Source organism: Propithecus coquereli, unplaced genomic scaffold (genome assembly GCF_000956105.1).
Source record: "Propithecus coquereli isolate 6110/MARCELLA unplaced genomic scaffold, Pcoq_1.0 Scaffold63, whole genome shotgun sequence".
Classification (NCBI taxonomy): Eukaryota; Metazoa; Chordata; class Mammalia; order Primates; family Indriidae; genus Propithecus; species Propithecus coquereli.
Window position 1 is genome coordinate 7,493,027 of NW_012152285.1, and position 13,952 is coordinate 7,506,978.

The 13,952-nt window shown below is 36.8% G+C and overlaps 1 protein-coding gene and 1 pseudogene across 1 annotated transcript in view; one reads left to right on the forward strand and one right to left on the reverse strand.

Moving 5' to 3' along the window:
* The window catches only part of CPEB3 (cytoplasmic polyadenylation element binding protein 3), a 190,155-nt gene that overhangs the window by 172,010 nt on the left and 4,193 nt on the right, over positions 1-13,952 (reverse strand). The window lies entirely within an intron of this gene.
* On the forward strand, positions 5,396-7,266 carry LOC105822699 (annotated as a pseudogene).

The following is a 13,952-nucleotide window of genomic DNA, read 5'->3' on the forward strand; positions in this document are numbered from 1 at the left end:
AGAGTGAGACTCTGTCTCAAAAAAAAAAAAAAAAATACTATAGTTAAGTTTTAGCATACCAAATATATGAATTAGCATGCTAATTAATATTTTCGTTAAAATACTAATTTTTACCATAGGATATAATATTTTACCAAGGGTATAGAATATTTTTTATTAAAAGTAAATAGACTCTTCATGTTCAAGTATTTGAGAATTTTTTTAAAAATACTGCTAGAAAAGTGACTCAAGCGCTATTTCAACTGGGTACCCTTTAACCTTGGGTCATTTTTTACTCTTCCTTCTCTCTTATCAAATCCTATGGCTCCTTCTGTGATAAGAAAGGATCCATCTATCCTTTTCTGTCACTGCCACCAATTCCAGTCCCCACCTTCATCTCCTCAAACTTAAAATGTCTCCTGTCCCCAGTTTTATCCAAATTGTTATGGAGGGGTAGGAGGATGCTCATAGCATGCCTTGCATTAATTTCTCAAAGTCATTGAGAGCCTATGAAAGGCACTAGGAAAATAACACTAAGCAAGAAGATACAATACCTTTATCTCTTGTGAACATTAATTTCGAGTGAGTGAGAAATACTTTAAATAATCAATTCCATGATGAATAATTTCATGGCAGTCGTGATAAAGATGCTATGAAAAAGTACCAGACATGTGAATCATATGATGGTGGGACCTGGTTTAGGGAGATAAGGAGGGGTTTTCTGGAGTACAATGAGCCTTAAAGAACAAAAGAATAAAGTGCAAAGGAAGTATGTTCCATACAAAGGGAATACTATGCTTCTGCCTACCTTTAGGCTCTGGAGGAGGAAAAGGTAGTACATTCGCGGAACTAAAGAAGAAAGTAGCCAGGTGCTAGAACTCAGAGTTCAGTTGGGAAACAGGAGCGGGTGAAAGAGGAAGGCAAGCTAGTAAACAAGGGCAATGCAAAGCTATTGGAAATGGGAATTTTACTTTTCAAAAAAACTTTTCATTTCAAAATAATTTCAGAATTACAAAAATGTTACAAAAAGGAATTCTCCTACACTTTTCATCCACATTCTCTAAATGTTAACATCTTATATAATCACAGTATAATTATAAAAATCAGGAAATTAACACTGATTAAATACTATTATCTAATTTACAGACCTTATTTTACCAAATGGCCCACTAATGTCCCACCCAAAAATCCAATCCAGGATCACTGTAGTCTCTTTTAATCTGGGCCAGTTCCTCAGTCTTAGTCTTTCATAAACTTGACACTTTTGAAGAGCACTGGCCAGTTATTTGGTAGAAATTCCCTTAATTTTGGTTTATTTGATGTTTCCTAATGATCAAATTCAGGTCATACATTTTTGGCAATAATACCACAGAAGTGATGTCATGTCCTTCTTGGTGCATCATATTAGAAGGAACATGAGGTGGATTTGTCTCCTTGTGGTAAATTAATTTTGATTACTTGGTTAAGGTAGTGCCTGCAAAACAGCTGTTATTTTTCCCTTTTTACTTAAATATCTTTGGGGAGATAGTTTCTGACTATGTGAATATCCTGTTTCTTAACATTCACTTACAATTTTAGCATCCATTAAAGATTCTTACTTGCATTAATTATTCTTATGGTGTTTGCAAATGGTGATTTTCTATTTTCATTAATTCTTCTACATTAATTGGAATGGTATTATAAAGAAGAGTTTTTCCTTCCCTGATTTGTTTATTTTTATCTGTATAGACTCATAGATTCATGTTTATTCTATGGTTTATAGTTCTTTACTATTATTATTTGTTTTCTTGTTCAAAACGTCCCTGATTTGGCCATTGGAGTCCCTTATAATTGACTCCTCGGTCCTTTTGACATGGCCCCATCATTTTTTTTTTTTTTAAAGACAAGTACATCAGTGAGAAGGGGGGAAAGAGGAGAATAAGGAGTTTGATCTATATCTGACTGTGAACTATCAATTGAGATAACTCACTACTTTCAGACCAGCCTCGCATCATTTTTTGAGCACTTCCCTTTCTGCCACCACAGATGTTCCAGGCTCATGTACTTTTCCTGCTGCTGTCTAGAATCAACAATTTCTCCAGAGAGCCTTGTTTCCCTTTATTGGAGGTAGCATTGTTTCTGGGGTATCACTGCCTAATGTCCTCTCATCAGACAGAGACAGAAAGTATAGGTACGCACTTGTCTCTGTGTGGGTATCTATATATCTATAAACTCAAGATTGTGTATCAATTCAAATCCAACACCACAGGGTTCATTCTAACCGTAGCAATGTCTCTTTCTTTAATTCACCAAATATTTAGTGAACACCCTCCATGAGCCAGGCTCTTTGCTAGGCACTGGGGATACAGTACCAAACAAAACAGGTATGGTCTCATCCCTGCCTTTGTGAAGCTTAGATTCTAAAAGACATCAATTTATCAATTATTTCTTTTTTCTCCAAAATTGTTAAGTTTATGCTTTCTACTGGCTCACCAGGATTTAAACACGTCAGAGAAGGATTTTAAGCAGGTGAACAACATTAGATCTACATTTCTTAGAAGGTCATTCTACTGGGAGGTCAATGGAAAAGAAGTGGACTGGAGAAACCAATTACGGAATCAATTGAAGGGGGGGTGAAAATGAATGTGGAGAGACTATTTATGAGACTGGTAAGTAGTCCAAGGTAAGAGATGACAGTCAACTGGACTACGTGAAGGCAGGAGGGAATGAGAACAGTAGATTTGAGAGAGTGACTGGTGGATAGAGGTGTGAGACAAGGGAGAAGGATGACTTAAGGAGGACTCTTAGGATTCTGGGAGTATGTCAATACACTGGCTCAGATTTCCACATATTATATAAACATTTCACTACATAATTGTCTTTACCATTAAATTGTAAACAACCTGATAATAAGAACAGTGTATTATTCACATGTTTATATCCCCAATATCTCCTACAGTATCTGATACATAGTTGGAGCTCAAGAAATGATATTGATTAAATGACTAATTGAATAAGTGATTGTCTTCAGACTTACCAAGATTTCAGCTGTAGGGTCTCAAATTAGACATAATACCCTCACAAAAGCCTAAAGCTCCCTAAGTAGAGGAAAGCTACTTGTGCTATATATCTACTCTCCCAAAAAGATGTATCCTGGTCTGTCAGTCTACTGTGTGTCCTTTCTATCAATTCATTCATCTTGCCCAAGACTTAAAACATAGATGTTATAAAATGGAGGTAAACATTTGATCATAACAATGAAATTTCACTTCACACTTATTAAATTGCCAAAAATTAATACCAATTAATTGCTTATCCCTGGCAGGGGATGAGGTAAGGAGAGGCCTCTGTTTCCTTACCTTTCAAATGGAGCTATGGGGCTTAGGTGAGATGTTTCTAGTCCCAAGCAGGCATTCAGGAAAGGTTAAAATTCTGCCTTTCTCTTTACATATCCATAAACTCCTCCTTCAGGATCTAATTCAAACCATTCCTCCACTAAGAAGTCTACCCAAACAATTCTAACATGCAGCAACTTCTTTTCCTTTCTCTGAGCTCCTGGGGTACCTATCTGTAAAATTCTTTGGAAATTAATCATTGGTAGTCCTGTGACTGCTCTCATAATAAATCACTTTTTTTTTTTTTTACTGTTATTTAACTATTCAAATACTCATACACTTTCTCCCATGAAATCAGATATACTTGGATTTAAATGTCAGCTATGCCACTTACTATGATTTCATTTTTCTAATTTTCAATTTTCTTATCCATGAAATGGGAGACATAACCACCAACCTGATAGAGTTGTTGTTAGGAGTTGAGATTATGCATATAAAGGGCCTAGAAGATACCCATAGTAGATGTTCAATAAGTAGATGCCAACAAGTACCCACTGAGAGCAGTTGTCATCTTTTTCAAATTTCAATCTCCTCTCAGTTAAAGCATCTCACAAAGTGCCTCACACATGGCTGCTCTTGATATTTTATTTATTTATACTTTACCTTTCCAAAAAGGATCTAAGGCTAGGTGTTCAACAAATATTTATTTAATGATTGTATGCCACACTTTCCAGTCAGATATCCGTTCTTTCTGCTTTTCTGTAAGTAAAACACAATGATACTCTGACTTTGTAAAAGTTTTTCAATGATCCTTTACTTGGATTTTCTTTTTAAAATTTAATTTAAAAAATTGTAAACTATGGGCCGGGCGTGGTGGCTCACGCCTATAATCCTAGCTCTCTGGGAGGCCGAGGCGGGTGGATTGTTTGAGCTCAGGAGTTCGAAACCAGCCTGAGCAAGAGCAAGATCCCGTCTCTACTAAAAATAGAAAGAAATTAATTGGACAACTAAAAATATATAGAAAAAACTAGCCGGGCATGGTGGTGCATGCCTGTAGTCCCAGCTACTCAGGAGGCTGAGGCAGGAGGGTCGCTTGAGCCCAGGAGTTTGAGGTTGCTGTGAGCTTGGCTGACGCCATGGCACTCTAGCCCGGGCAACAGAGTGAGACTCAGTCTCAAAAAAAAAAAAAATTTTAAACTACGAAATACATGTTCATGGTCAAAAATGAAAACATAAGGGACTAAAATGAAAAGTAGGCTCCTCTCTCCATATTCATACTCACTATCCAGAGGCAATAATTTTAACATCCTATGTATCCCTCTAGAACTCTTCCTTACATATATATGCTAAGCTTTAAAAAAATAAAAAGTAAATGGTATAATACTGTACCTATTACTATCCACTCCATGCTTTTCCATTAAACAACCTGTAGGTAGCATTTATTGATTTTGGTGCCTGGCAACTATCTTACCTTCTTCAAGGTATTAAAGATTTGCCCCAATTTAACATCATATGAATATAAGTGCTGTAAGGGTACTTTTGTCTTTTGCTCTATGCTATTCTCACCACCTAAATAGTACCTAGAACATAAGTCTATGCTCGATAAGTATTTGCTAATAAATGTACTTCCTTTTGAGGAATTGCCTTCATTTAAGGTATACTGCCCTCCCTTAGTCAAAGGGAAAGAAGATTGATTAGATGCTCCCTCCTTAGAACTGTGGGCAGAATATAAACAGTTGGGGTTTATTCATTACAGTGCTGAACCCATGAGAGCATGGAATATTCCTGCTACTAAGATTCTCAGGGGTGGCTGCTACTTGACTGTTTATAGCTTGTTTCTCCTGCCTTACCTTCAATCTTGTGAGCGCACCCATGTCCTCCTAATGAACTTCCTTTTTGTTTAATTTAGCTCCAGGTTTCTCAACCTCAGCACTATTGATAATTTGGGCTATATAATTCTTTGTTGTCAGGGGCTATCCTGTGCACTAGAGTATGTTTAGCAGTATCCCTGGTCCCTACCCTGCAGATGCCAGTAGTACCCCTTAGTGCAACAATCAAAAATGTCTTCAGCTCTTCCTAAGCTGGCACTCAGCAAGAAGGCTATGTTCAGTTCGAGTACCAAAATCATGAAGCCCAACACTGAGAAGCTGGATGACTTTAAGTTTGGCATTCATTTCCCAGGCTCTTCTGGAGCTGGAGATGAACTCAGACCTCAAGGCTCAGCTCAGGGGGCTGAATATAACAGCAGCCAAGGAAATTGAAGTTGGTGATGGCCAGAAAGCTATCCTAAGTTTTGTTCCCGTTACTCAACTGAAATCTTTTGAGAAAATCCAAGTCCAGCTAGTATGTAAAGTGGAGAAAAAGTTCGGTGGGAAATATGCTGTCTTTATTGCTCAGAGAATTCTGCCTAAGCCAACTCAAAAAGGCCATACAAAAAATAAGTAAAAGCATCCCAGGAACCACACCCTGACAGCTGTGCACAATGCAATCCTTGAGGATGTAGTGTGTTCCCAAGTGAAAATGTGGGCAAGAAGTGGGGAAAACAATCCTTATTCAATAAATGGTGCTGGGGAAATTGGATAGCCACGTGTAGAAGAAGACTAAAACAGGATCCGCACCTCTCACAAAAATCAACTCACGGTGGATTACGGACTTAAACCTAAGGCATGAAACTATAAGAATTCTAGAAGAAAATGTTGGAAAAACTCTTACAGATATTGGTCTAGCCGAAGAATTTATGAAGAAGACCCCAAAGGCAATCACAGCAACAACAAAAATAAATGGGACCTGATCAAATTAAAAAGCTTCTGCACAGCCAAGGAAACTATCACAAGAGCAAACAGACAACCTACAGAATAGGAGAAAATATTCGCATGCTACACATCTGATAAAGAGCTGATAATTAGAATCTATATAAAACTAAGGAAAATCAGCAAGAAAAAATCAAACGACCCCATTAAAAAGTGGGCAAAGGACATGAACAGAAACTTTTCAAAAGAGGACAGACTAATGGCCAACAAACATATGAAAAAATGCTCAACATCTCTAATCATCAGGGAAATGCAAATCAAAACCACAATGAGATATAACTTAACTCCAGTGAGAATGGCTTTTATTAAAAAGTCCCAAAACAATAAATGTTGGCATGGATGCAGAGATAGGAACGCTCGTACACTGCTGGTGGGACTGCAAACTAGTACAACCTCTGTAGAAAGTAATATGGAGATACTTCGAATTGCTAAAAGTAGAACTACTATTTGATCCAGCAATCCCATTACTGGGCATCTACCCAAAGGAAAAAAAGACATTCTACAAAAAAGACTTCTGCACTAGAATGTTTATAGCAGCACAATTCACAATTGCAAAGATGTGGATAAAACCCAAGTGTCCATCAATACATGAGTGGATTAATAAAATGTGGTATATGTATACCATGGAGTTCTACTTAGTCACAAAAAACAATGGTGATCTAGCTCCTCTTGTATTATCCTGGATAGAGCTGGAGCCCATTCTATTAAGTGAAGTAACACAAGAATGGAAAAACAAGCACCACATGTGCTCACCATCAAATTGGTATTAATTCATCAACACTTATGTGCACACAAAGTAGTAACATTCACCAGGTGTCAGGCACGTGGGTGGGGAGGAGGGGTGGGTATATTCACACCTAATGGGTGCAGTGTACACCATCTGGCAGATGGACACACTTGAAGCTCTGACTCGGGTAGGGCAAGGGCAATATATGTAACCTAAACATTTGAACCCCCATAATATGCTGAAATAAAAACAAAAAATAAATTTAAAAAAAGAAATTGTGTGCAAGACAATCTACATAAAACTGGCAGTGACTCATAAAGATTCATTTGGACAAAGCACAGCAGAACAATGTGAAACACAAGGTTGAAACTTTTTCTGTTGTCTATAAGAAGCTAATAAGAATGTTAATTTTGAATTCCCAGAGTTTCAGTTGTAAACAAAAATGACTAAAGTATATTCACAGTAAAAAAAAAAAAAAAAAATGTTTCCAGCCATTACCAAATGCCCCCTAGGGAACTCAATTAGCTACAGTCGATTTCTGTGAAAGAAAAAATCCTAACCGATGGATTCTACAATTTATGCAACATTTCATTACTGGCCTATATAGAAATATCTCATTTGTTTTAATAGCTCAGCTATATTATGTTATATGGCTATGTCATAAGTTATTGGGTCAGTCTACTAATAGTGGATTTTTAGGTTGCATCTGGTGTTATTTTTAAATAACAGCTTTACCAAGATACAATTCACATATCATATAATTCACCCATTTTAAAGTGTACAATTCAATGGCTTTTAGTATATTCAGAGTCATGCAACCATCACTACAATCAATTTTAGAACATTTTTATCACCCCATAAAGAAATTTCACACACCTTAGTTGTCGCCTCCTAACCTGCATCTCCCCCAGCCCTAGGCAACCACTAATCTACTTTCTGTCTCTGTAGATTTGTCTAGAAATTATAGAATATGTGTTCTTTTGGGACTGGCTCCTGTCACATAGCAAAATGTTTTTAAGGTTCATACATGTTATAGCATGTATCAGTCTTCATTCCTTTTTATTGTCAAATGACAGTCCATTGGATGGACATACCATGTTTTATTTATCCATTCATCAGTTGATGGACATGGGTTGTTTCCACTTTTTGGCTATTATGAATAATGCTGTTATGAACATTCATATAGAAGTGTTTGTGTAGGCCTGTGTTTTCATTTCATTTGGGTTTATACCTGGAGATGGAACTACTGGGCTATATGGTTAACTCTGTGTTTAACCTTTTGAGAAATTGCCAGTCTCTTTTCCAAAACAGCTGCACCATTTTATCTTCCCACCAGTAGTGCATGAGGGTTTCCAATTTCTTCACATCCTTGCCAATATTTATTATCATCCATCCAGGATGGCTAGCAATGCTAGTGAGGGTGAAGTGGTATCTCACTGTGGTTTTGATTTGCGTTTCCCTGATAACTAATAACAGTGAACATCTTTTCATATAGTTATTGGCCATTTGTATATCTTCTTTGGAGAAATGTTTATTCAGATATTCAGATCCTTTGTTTTTTAATTGAGTTGTCTCTTTATTATTGAGTTGTACAGATTCCTTATAGATTCCCTTTTCAGATATATGATTTCCAAAAATTTTCTCTCATTCTGTAAGAGGTCTTTTCACTTTCTTGATAGTATCGTTTCCAACACAAAAGTTGTTAATTTTGATGAAGTCCAATTTATCTATTCTTTTGTTGCTTGTGCTTTTGTTACCATATTTAAGAAAACGCAGTCTAATCCCATGTCATGTAGATTTACACCAATTTTTCTTCTAAGAGTTTTATAGTTTCAGTGCTTATATTTTGGTCTTTGATTTTTTTTTTCCTGGAGTCTTGCTCTGTTGCCCAGGCTGGAGCGCAGTGGCGCAATCATAGCTCATTGCAGCCTCTAACTATTGACCTCAAGCAATCCTCCTGCCTTGGCCTCCCAAAATGCTAGGATTATCCACTGCACCTGGCCTAATCTATTTGAATTAATTTTCAAAATAGGGATCCAACATCATTCTTTTGCATGTAGATATCCAGCTGTTCCAGTTGCATTTATTCTTTCCTCCATTAGATTGTTTTGACAACCTTGTCAAAAATCAACTGACCATAAAGGTAAGGGCTTACTTTTTGGATTCTCAATCCTGTTGCATTGACCTAAATGTATTTCTGCCATTACCACACTGTCTTGATTACTGTAGCTTTGTAGTAAGTTTTAAAATCAGGAAGTGTGAGTCCTCAAACTTTGTTCTTCTTTTTCAAGTTCTTTTGGTTATTCTAGGTCACCAGAATTTCCATACAAATTTTAGGATCAGCTTGTCATTTTCTACAAAGATGTCAGAAGGAATTTTGATAGGAATTGCACTGAATCTGTGGATCAGTTAGGGGAGTATTGCCTTCTTAAAAATATTAAATCATCTGATGAACATGACATTCTTTCCAATTATTTATATCTTTAATTTCTTATAACAATGTTTTCTAGTTTTCAGATATATTACACACTTCTTTTATTAAATTTACTCCTATATTTTATTCTTTCTGATGCCTCTATAAGTGAAATTATTTTCTTGCTTTCATTTTTGGATTGCTCATTGCTAATGTACTTTCATTTCTGGATTGCTCATTGCTAATATACAGAAATACAATAGATTTTTGCACATTGATCTTGTATCCTGCAACCTTACTGAACTCATTTATCCTAATAGTTGTTTTGTTTTTTGATTTCTTGGAATTTTCTAAATACAAGATCATTTCATCTGAAATATAGATAGTTTTACTTCTTCCTTTCTAGTCTGGATGCCTTTTATTTCTTTTTCTTGCCTAATTTCCCTGGCTAGAACCTCCAGTATAATGTTGAATAGAGGTTTCAAGAGTACACATCCATGTCTTATTTCTGACTCTCCCTGCAAGAGGGAAAACATTCAGTTTTGCCTTAGGCATGATGTTGGCTACGAATTTTTTGTAGATGTACTTTATCAGGTTGAGGAAGTTCCCTTCTAGTCCTAGTTGAGTCTTTTTTCTTCCTCTTATAAGCAAGCTGAAATTGGAAATAACAGATCAGTGAACACCTAGCTTTTGCTTCACAGAGCCCAAAGTGTTTAATACTATTTTTTGAAACATTCCCAAAATGCTGATTTTTCTTATTTTTCAGCAAATTCTGTTTTTTTTTGTTTTTTTGACAGAGTCTCGCACTGTTGTCCAGGCTAGAGTGCCGTGGCATCAACTTAGCTCACAGCAACCTCAAACTCCTGAGCTCCAGTGATCCTCCTGCCTCAGCCTCCCCAGTAGCTGGGACTATAGGCATGTGCCACCACGCCTGGCCCAAATGATTTTCCTATTTGTTTGAGTTCTGGGTAACTCACGATGGCTGCAGTCTGTGTTTTTCTCAAGTTCTATCTTCCCCTTTGATGACCCACCTTCATTTTTCTTTCACAGTACTCCAGTGCATGTCTATTTATAGTACTTCACATTTTAGATTCATTGCTGTCTTTCTTCCTTCCAACGCAAGGTCTATCTGCCATTATGAGCAAGGGTCACTGTTAATTTCTGTGAATTCTTGAGATCAACAGAGCTTTGGGGTAATAGCAAACTTTGAAAGTCAAGTTTTAAAAGCAACAGCTACTAATCTATTTGGAGTAAAGAACCTCCTCAGGAGGGAAAAAACAAAGAACAACAAAAGAAAACCAACAAGGAAATGTATACATAAAAACAAAAATTAGATTTCTAAGGGGTCCAAGGATTTTAAGTTAAAAAGAATCCCTGATCTACAGATATGTAGGCTAATAATAGTGAGCATCTTTTCATGTGCTTACTATTTGTATATTTTTGGAGAAATGTCTATTTAAATCCTTTGTACATTTTTAGATTGGGGTATTTTTTATTATTGAGCTGTAATAAATCTTTATATATTCTAAATACAAGGCCCTTTTCAGATATAGGATTTCTAAAAACTTTCTCCCATTCTGTGGGTTGTTGTTTCACTTTGACAGTATCCCTTGCAGTACAAATATTTTAAATTTTGACTGTCAGTCTTTCAGGTAAAAATAGTGTGCCATGAAAAAGCAGCCAGCCAGTTCAGCTTACATCTTAATTGCATAAGTACTTTTCTGAGGCAACTATCATACTTTGGATGCAGAAGTGTATATACTTCCCATTTCATCATATAGAATATTAAAAATATGCGTATCCAAGAGTCAAGATTTAATAAAATGAATATCTTCTACTGCTTAATCCTGGACATTAAGTGAAAGTGATTTTTTGTTGCTGGCACCATCAGTGTAAATGCTAATGCAGTGAAAAACCCAAATAATGTTTTATTATTATTATGGAAATAGTCTTGACCTTATATGCTCCCTGGAAAGGGTGTCAGGGAGGCCTGGGGTCTGCAAGACAACATTTTGAGAATTGCTGCTCTACGAAATCTGTTTGTTTAAAAAAAAGAATTCTTTATATATACTTTTCTCATAAAATGGATACTACAGGAACAAGCTAGAGAAAGGAAGATGTGACTTGTTATCTTGTGATTGTTTTTCCTACCCTTGACACACCACTGGATGGCCCAGGGACACATAACCAAGAAAAAAAGAATTTGAGTGAGGATAATGAAAAGTAATGGGAGGCTGGGTGCGGTGATTCACAGCTGTAATCCTAGTAATCTGGGAGGCTGAGGCGGGAGGATCACTTAAGGTCAGGAGTTCAAGACCAGCCTGAGCAAGAGTGAGATCCCATCTTGACTAAAAATAGAAAAAATTAGCCAGGCGTAGTGGTATACCCTGTAGTCCCAGCTACTGGGGAGGCTGAGGCAGGAGGATCGCTTGAGCTCAGGAGTTTGAGGTTGCTGTGAGCTAAGTTGATGCCATCGCACTCTAGCCTGGGCAATAGAGTGTTCAAGAGAAGAGAAGAGAAGAGAAAAAAAGAAAAGTAATGGGTCTTCCACCACATTTATGAGAAGGCAAATCGGTAGATGTTGATTATTTGTAAAATTATTTATCTTTTGTAAATATCTACCCAATTACAGTGTGTATATGTGAACACATTCTTTGGGTAGCAAAGGAATATACATAGACAGATGTGAGACTGTTCTCTATAAGTGGCAAATGAACAAAGTCAATTCAAAGTAATCCTGTAAGATGCTTAACCAGTAAAATATATTCTAGGGACCAAAGTCTTCCCATAAATGTCCTTTAAAGAGTACCAGGGACATTATCTACCTGAGAACTATTTAGCCTATCTAAGGATCTCCAAGAACTAATAGCCATGTTAAAGCAAACTTATGAAAATGCTTATAGACCACAGCCAAGTTACTGAGACCTAGCCCAGGCCTAACTCATCTCTGTTCCAATCCACCCTACATACAATATCACTGCAAGATTAATCCCCTAAATCACTCTACTGAAGAACTTTCAGTAGTAATCATTAAGAGCTAACACCAATTGAGCTCTTAACCATATGTCCAGCCTTGTACTGAACAATTTAAATGAATTTTCTCATTTAATTCTCCCAGGAACCCAAAAAGGTAGGTTCTATAATTCTTCCCTGGAGGTGAGGAATCTGACTTAAACAGATTCTGTAACTTGCCCAAATTTGTGGGCTTCTAAGTGGCAATGCTAAGACTCAAACCTATGTTTGAGTTGAAGCTCTTAACCATTGCCGTTATCTCTGCAGAGATTCTCTAACAGTCTAAATCACTTAGGGAACTTGTTAAAAAGACAGCTAATTAGGCACCACTACAGGGCACACGGATTAGAATTTCCAGAAAAATTCTCTTACTCACAGTAGGTTTAGGAACCACTACAAGTTAACTTCCCATTTCCTACAGAATGGGGTCTATTTCTTATGCCTAAACCCTCCTCCCAAGCAGCTTCCTTCTCTCCTGATACAAGGGCAAAATTCCTTAAATTGGCCTTTGAAGCTCTTTTCTTCATAGTCTTTCACTCTTTATTATTTTTTATTTCATCTTGCTCCAAGTTCCCCTCTTTGTTTCATTTTCTCCTAGTCATTACAGGGCTTTCCTTCCCAGGGCATTTGCACATGCTGTTCTTTGGCCGGGATGTTTTTCCCTCCTCCCTTTATCTATGAATAGTTAACACCTGCTCTTTTTCAGGCCACAACATAATCGAGACTTCCTCAGAGAAACTTTCCCTAAGTCAAATCCCTAGTTATAATCTCTTATAACACTATGTACCACATTTGGAATTTAAAAAATTTATTTGTGTGATTATTTCTCCCTCTATAAATTCCACAAAGGTAAAGACTGTGCTTGTTTTTGCTCATCATTGTATCCTCAATGCCTAGCTTAGTGACTGTCACATATATTTAATAAATATTCGTTGAGTGAATTAATAGATTCAAGGCCTTTTAACTATTCCCTACTTCATCAGCTGTCTTAGTCTGTTTCGTATTGCTAAAACAGAATACCTGAGAATGGGTAATTTATAAAGAAAAGAAATGTATTTGGCTCACAGTTCTGGAGGCTGAGAAGTCCAAGATCAAGGGGCTGCAACTGGTGAAGGCCTTCTTGCTGCATCATAACATGGCAGAAGGCAGCACATGGTGAGAGTGTGAGATAGCAAAAAAAAGGCCAAACTCACTTTTATAACAAACCCACTCTCAAGATAATGAACCCACTCCCACAATAACTATATGAATCCATTCATGAGGGCAGAGCCCTCATGACCTAATCACCTCTTAAAGATCCCAGCTATCAAGACTGTTGCATTGGGGATTAAGTTTCCAAGAGATGAACATTAGGGGACACGTTCAAACCACAGCACCAGCCAACCATATTTTCCAATTATACAACAGAGACCTACAGTTTGAATTATAAAGGATAACTCCTCTCTTTACATCTTTTCAGCCTTATCCAGACCTAAGATCCTCTCTACCCCTTCACCTACATAATTACCCCTCTTGCTACAAGGTAGATCCTAAATCATTGTTTCACAAAACTTTAACAGCCCAAAACAATCTCCTGTGAATGTCTATATCACTTTATATTTCTATGCCATTTATTTGGCACTTCTTCATATGTTATCATACCATGTTATCATTATATAATATTTCATTATTATATCTTGTTTTATTTACTTTATTTT